General features: G+C 49.3%; 1 protein-coding gene across 1 annotated transcript in view; it reads right to left on the bottom strand.

Moving 5' to 3' along the window:
* LOC119578378 overlaps positions 1-7,500 on the bottom strand; it is a gene marked incomplete at its 3' end in the record, with an annotated part of 14,147 nt that overhangs the window by 949 nt on the left and 5,698 nt on the right.

Below are 7,500 nucleotides of genomic sequence, written 5' to 3'. Positions count from 1 at the left end.
ATTTCAATTTTCCTTGATTTTCAGAAATATCTTATTGATATCATATTGCAATTAGTATTGTTTATGATCACCATAGCACTGTTTTGTGAAATATCTTTGTACACTGATGGCTCTACAAGTGCTTAGTTACAAAAGACTCAAAAGGAAGACCTTGTGACCTCACTTAATTTCACCTTTTCCTGAATTTGCAGGAAAACTTTGATCCTGTTATTTTATTAGACATTAGACATTATAATTCTTATAGGATTAACGTCATTAAGGGGGTACACTACCTGGGAGTGTATTTAATCAAAATGTAGCATTTTTCTTGTACCATCTGGAAATATTCCTCAAGCAATATTGTCCCACCTGCACTCCAGCAGGTGCCAACCCACCATGAAGCTTGTGGGGCAAAGCCCTCAGGAACCCCACAGGCAGACCCCCTCGTCTGCCTGTGCCCCACAGCCCGCCGACCCTACTACTGGTCGGGCCGCAGTGATGGTTACCACCTCCAGGGTGTAGCCATAGCCATCTCCAGCTGATTTCAGCCCTCGTTAGTTGAGGTGTCACCAGTTGATGAGCGTATTATGGCAATCAGACTGATGCATGCTTTTGGCTTCATGTTTCTTATTGCTGTATACGCTCCTACTGATGTTAGTAAACTCAATGTGAAAGAGACATTCTATGCCAAACTCGTATTTGTGGCAGACAATTGCCCCCAGTGAGATATTCACATTGTTCTGGGTGACTTTAATGCGGTATCCGGCATTTGCTGTGACCAAGCTAGCTATGAGATGTCTGTCCGCCCCCATGGCTCAGGAGCTGATCCCAGCAGCGAGAATAGCCTCCTTCTCCGGGACTTTGCTAGGTCCCAGAAAATGAGGATCTCTGGCTCCTGGTACCAGTGCACCAACCCGCATCGCTGGGCATGGTATAGCGATATGGATACAGTGGCCAAGGAGATCGACCACATTCTTGTTAGCACACGATGGAGGATTCTTTAGAAATGCAGAGTTTACCAGAGTGCTGAGATCTGTGGCACTGACCATAGGGCTGGTTGTGCCTACCCTGCAGGTCCACTTCAAAACTCCCTGTCCCTCCAGTGGCCACTCTAAGGGGTTTCACTTGGACAGACTAAGGGAAGAGGAATGTGCCTGTGGGTTCACCATGGCAATCGCAGATCGATTCACAGAACTCAACAACCTGACAGACCCAGTTGCTCTGTGGGAGCTCTTCAAGCACATAACACTCAAAGCAGCCCAGGAGTCCATTGGCATACACCCAAGGACAAGGAAGAATTCCATCACCCTGGAGACATGAGAGGCCACTGAAGCGTGTCACATGGTTCAGCTGAATGGTAATCAAATCTTGCGTTGCTCCATGGTGCATAGGGCTCAGACACTGCTGAGAAGGGACAAAGAACAGTTCATCAGGAATCTTGCTGAGGAGGCTGAAGGCCATTTCTTGGTAAACGGCCTTTACCCTGCCTACCAAGCCCAAAGAAAGCTGAACTCTAAGCCCTCCTCACAGATGACTGCAGTCCGATCAGCAGATGGACGGATCATCTCAGATCATGTTGGGCTGAATATTTTGAGCAGTTGTACCAGCTGGACCCTCCAACAGTTAGCTTGAATGCAAGCAATGTCACAATACCTGTGCAGGACCCTCCCATCACCTGAAGAGTGGGATAGTTGCAGGCATATGTGATATCCCTGCTGAACTGCTAAAGACTGAGGGTGAACCTATGGCTTGGGGCCTACATATAATTCTGACTGCCATTTGGCAGTCTGGTACCATTCCCCCTGACCTGCTGAGGGGCATGGTCATTCCTCTCTGGAAGGGGAAAGGGGGATCATTGGGATTGTAGCAAATACCATGGCATTACACAAAGTTTTCGCCCATATTCTTCTGAAACGGATCCGCAACCACCTACTGAGGTATCAGAGACTGGAGCAGTCTGGATTTACTCCTGCCAAGTCCACAATAGACCAAATACTAGCGCTTCGATAATTGTGGAACGCCGTCGTGAGTTTGGTCGTGGGTTGCTTGCAGCCTACATCGACCTCAAGAAGGCGTTTGACTCGGTGCATCAGGAATCGTTATGGGAGATCCTGAGACTCAGAGGAATTCCAATACAGATTATTGGCCTGTTAGCAAGCCTTTATACTGGTACTGAGAGTGCTGTAAAATGTGGTGGGGGTCTGTCAAACTTCTTCCCTGTTAATTCAGGGGTGAGGCAAGGCTGTGTCCTTGCACCAACACTTTTCAACACCTGTATCAACTGAATAACGGGCAGAGCTACTAGCCAAAGTCAGTGTGGAGCAACACTTTGCCGATGATGTTGCTATCCTATCTGAGTTCTTGGAATCACTGGTGGCGGCTCTTGATGCATTTAGCAATGAAGCGAAGCCCTTAGGCCTAGAAGTCTCCTGGACCAAGACCAAGATTCAGGACTTTGGGGGCCTGTTAGGGGAACCCCTTCAGTCGATCCATGCTTGCGGTGAGGATGTTGAAGTTACAGAGAGTTTTACATTCCTTGGTGGCATAGTCCATATCTCTGGGCTGTCAGGGGTCAATAGACGGATTGGTCTGACAACAGGAGCCATGACCTTGATCAACAAGAGCATTTGGAGATGTCGGTACCTATGCAGAAGGACCAAGCTAGGTGTCTTCAGGGCCTTGATACTGCCAGTTTTGCTATATGGAAGCAAAACCTGGACACTATCCAGTGTCTTGGAGTCTTGTCTTGATGCCTTTTGTAACAAGTCCCTTCGCCGGATCATGGGGTACAGTTGGCAGGACCACGTGTCCAACCGACGGTTACACTGTGAGATTGGCAAGGGATCTGTTACTTACATAATCTGGGATCGCCAACTCAGGCTATATGGGCACCTAGCTTGTTTCCCTGTGGATGACCCTGCCCATCAGGTTGTCTTTGCAAGACAACCCTAGGTGGAGGAGGCCTGTGGGACGACCCAGTAGGTCATGGCTTGGGTAGCTCGACGAGACCTGTCGCGAGGAATTAGAGATGGGCCAAGGACCTGCCTGGAGACACAGCGTTAACCACTTGATGATAATGATGGTACAATTTAAATGTCTGTAGTAGGTTTAATTGGAACAAAGGTCCTAACCACTGGGAGGATGTGGCAGGTTGGGACCTTCTACACACATAAAATAAAGGCAAATTTCCACTGAAATCCTGCTTCACCAGAGTCTAGCTGCATGTGTTTTGGACTCGGAGGGTGGAGAGTTGTTGGCAACTTGCACATAGGTTTGGTAGCCTCTTAGGAAACTAGTTACACATGAACACTCCGAGGGATTGCACTCTTATCTCTGAGCTCCTGTAATTCATTCTGGTTAAATCAAACCTTTCCATTGAGTTAGTCACTCTGAGGACCCTCACAGTGAGGTCTATTATGAACAAACAGGCAAAAGTGTAAATATAATATTTTCTGAGCACATAAGTGTTGTTATTCCTCTTAACCCAATGCCGCTGGGGAAAATTATGTGCTCATTTAAATTTTTTTTGTGAAATGTCTCTGCAAATAGATGGCTCTGCTAGTGCTTAGCCACAAAGGAGTCAATCAGTAGACATTGTGACCTTACCTGATTTCACCTTACCTGGAATTGGTGGGAAAAACGTTTCTTTTACTAATGCTATGAATATCGATGGTGTTATTTTTGTTGTAGACATTATAATTACTATAATGTTATAATCATTAGTAACAGCAAAATAGGAAAACATAAAATATATTTGTAAATATATACACACATACACATACATGCATATATATATATACATGGCTGGGTGCTTCACGCGCATGGTGATGTGAAGCGATGGTGTGGTAGCCTAGATAGTGTTAAGTGCTTGCATGCCTTCTCGCTTGCAGCTTCTACTCCTTGCTAGCTCAGTGCAAAAAAGGGGGCAGCTTTTGCATAAGTCTCCCCTGCCAGGTCACAGCCTCTCCCTCACCAAGACTTCTGCAGTGCCTCCTCGTGGCCACCCATGGGTAACTGGGCACCTTGCGGTCCCAGGCTAAACTGTGGGGGATCTCGGAGTAGCAGGAGGCCCCAGAGGTATGGAGCTATGGCCCACCGGCGTGTGGACACGCTCTGGCTCCGTACCAACTCCTGCCCCCTAGCCACCCTGGGGTAATGGGGCAGCTCGGGGGAGGTAGGCCTTGCCAGACCTTCTCCCCTAGAAAGACCCACTGGCAACATCAAAAATAAATGGATATGCTGGGGGGAGGGGTGTTGTCCCTCCTACCCAGCAAGTAAGGCGGGCTGTGGGTCCCGCTGGGAGGGCAAATGTTGGGGTGCAGGATTGGAATGAGAGTTACTCTTCCTGCCTGCGCCCCAGCAGGGGCCAACCCACCATGAAGCTTGTGGGGCAAAGCCCTCAGGAACCCCACAGGTGGATAGGCGGTCCCACAGCCTGCTGACCCCCTTTATTTGGGGCTGTGTCGGCGGGGGTGGCAGAGGTGGCGTGCACCCGGAGTGACCACCCGAGGCTTAATCTCAGGCGTACTTTCCGGGTAGGTGCTTGGAACCTCTGGTCCTTGCGGCAGGATGAGCGGTTACCTCTGCTATCGCGGGAATTGAAGCGACTGGGAGTTAAAGTGGCTGCCCTCTCAGAGGTGAGAAGACCTGGTAGGGGCACGATCAGTGTGGGTGGGTACACCTACTACTGGTCGGGCCGCAGCAATGGTCACCACCTCCAGGGTGTAGCCATAGCCATCTCCAGTCAACTTCAGCCTTCGGTAGTTGAGGTGACATCAGTTGATGAGCGTATTATGGCATTGAGACTGAAGCATGCTTTTGGCTTCATGTCTCATATTCCTGTATACGCTCCTAACAATGTATATAAAATTGATGTGAAACAGGCGTTCTACGCCAAACTTGCATTTGTGGCAGACAATTGCCCCCGGCAAGATATTCGCATTGTTCTGGGTGACTTCAATGCGGTATCCGGCTGTGACCGAGCTGGTTATGAGATGTCTGTCGGCCCCCATGGCTCAGGAGCTGATCCCTGCAGCGAGAATAGCCTCCTTCTCTGGGACTTTGCTAGGTCCCAGAAAATGAGGATCTCTGGCTCCTGGTACCAGCGCTCCAACTCGCATCGCTGGACTTGGTACAGTGATACGGGTACAGTGGCCAAGGAGATCGCCCACATTCTTGTTAGCACACGATGGAGGATCCTCCAGAACTGCAGGTTTTACCGGACTGCCGAGTTCTGTGGCACCGAACATAGGCTGGTTGTGGCTACCCTGTGGGTCCACTTCAAAACTCCCCGTCCCTCCAGTGGCCACCCTAAGGTGTTTCACTTGGACAGACTAAGGGAGGAGGAGTGTGCCCGTGGGTTCACCATTGCAGTCTCTGACCGATTCACAGAACTCAACAACCTGACAGACCCAGTTGCTCTGTGGAAGCTCTTCAAGTGCGTAACACTTAAAGCAGCTCAGGAGTCTATTGGCTTACGCCTGAGGACACGGCAGAATTCCATCTCCCTGGAGACATGAGAGGCCACTGAAGCATGTCGCAAGACTCGGCTGAATGGGAATCAAGTCTTGCGTCGTTCCATGGTGCATAGGGCTTGGACACTGTTGAGAAGGGACAAGGAACAGTTCATCAGGAATCTTGCTGAGGAGGTTGAAGGCCATTTCTTGGTAAATGACCTTCGTCCTGCCTACCAAACCCTGAGAAAACTGAACTCTAAGCCCTCCTCACAGATGACTGCAGTCCAATCAGCGGATGGACGGATCATCTCAGATCATGTTGGGGTTTGTGAACGTTGGGCTGAGTATTTTGAACAGTTGTACCAGGTAGACCCTCCAACAGTTAGCTTGGATGCAAGCGATGTCTCAATGCCTGTGCCAGACCCACCCATCCGTGAGGAACCTCCTACCCTAACAGAGGTTAGGATGGCAATTTCCAAGCTGAAGAGTGGGAAAGCTGCAGGCATATGTGATATCCCTGCTGAACTGCTAAAGGCTGGGGGTGAACCTATGGCTCGGGGCCTGCATACAGTCCTGACTGCCATCTGGCAATCTGGTACCATTCCCCCTGACCTGCTGAGGGGCGTGGTCATTCCTCTCTGGAAGGGGAAAGGGGATCGTTGGGGTTGTAGCGACTACCGTGGCATTACACTGCTCAGCATACCAGGCAAGGATCCGCAACCACCTACTGAGGCATCAGAGACTGGAGCAGTCTGGATTTACTCCTGGCAAGTCCACAATAGACCAAATACTAGCACTTTGAGTAATTGTGGAACGCCATCGTGAGTTTGGTCGTGGGTTGCTTGCAGCCTACATCGACCTCAAGAATGCCTTTGACTCAGTGCATCGCTATGGGAGATCCTGAGGCTCAGGGGAATTCCGACACAGATTATTGGCCTGATAGCAAGCCTCTATACTGGTACTGAAAGTGCTGTAAAGTGTGGTGGGGGTATGTCAAACTTCTTCCCTGTTAATTCAGTGCGTCCTTGCACCAACACTTTTCAACACCTGTATGGACTGGATAATGGGCAGAGCTACTAGCCAAAGTCAGTGTGGAGCAACACTAGGCAATATTAAGGTCTCAGACCTTGACTTTGCCGATGATGTTGCCATCCTATCTGAGTCCCTGGAGTCACTTGTGGCGGCTCTTGATGTATTTAGCAATGAGGCGAAGCCCCTAGGCCTAGAGGTCTCTTGGACCAAGACCAAGATTCACGACTTTGGGGGCCTGTTAGGGGAACCCGTTCAGTCGATCCATGCTTGCGGTGAGGACATTGAAGTTACAGGAAGTTTTACATATCTTGGTATCATAGTCCATATCTCTGGGTTGTCAGACCAGGAAGTCAGTAGATAGATTGGTCTGGCAACAGGAGCCATGAACTTGATCAACAAGAGCGTTTGGAGATGTCGGTACCTATGCAGAAGGACCAAGCTATGTGTCTTCAAGGCCTTGATACTGCCAGTTTTGCTCTATGGAAGCGAAACCTGGATACTATCCAGTGTCTTGGAGTTTCGCCTTGATGCCTTTTGTAACAAGTCCCTTCGCCGGATCATGGGGTACAGTTGGCAGGACCACGTGTCCAACCGGCGGTTACACCATGAGACTGGCATGGGACCTGTTACTTGCATAATCTGGGATCGCCAACTCAGGCTATATGGGCACCTAGCTCATCTCCCTGTGGACGACCCTGCCCACCAGGTTGTCTCTCTGCGAGACAACCCTGGGTGGAGACCTGTGGGACGACCTAGGAGATCATGGCTTGGGTAGCTCAACGAGACCTGTCGCGAGGAATTAGAGATGGGCCGTGGGCCTGCCTGGAGACTCGCCCTGAGGGATCCTCGTGGCTGGAAGCGAAGGGTGGATGCGGCCATGCACCCCCATCGGCGTTAGCCCCTTGATGATGATGATGATGATAATGTGTATATATATAATGTATTATATATATATATATATATATATATATATATATAATATTTATATATATACTATATATATTTATATATATACTATATATATAAGTATATA

Source organism: Penaeus monodon, chromosome 11 (genome assembly GCF_015228065.2).
Source record: "Penaeus monodon isolate SGIC_2016 chromosome 11, NSTDA_Pmon_1, whole genome shotgun sequence".
Taxonomy (NCBI): Eukaryota; Metazoa; Arthropoda; class Malacostraca; order Decapoda; family Penaeidae; genus Penaeus; species Penaeus monodon.
The sequence above is the reverse complement of the archived record's forward strand: the minus strand, read 5'-3'. Positions and strand labels throughout refer to the sequence as shown.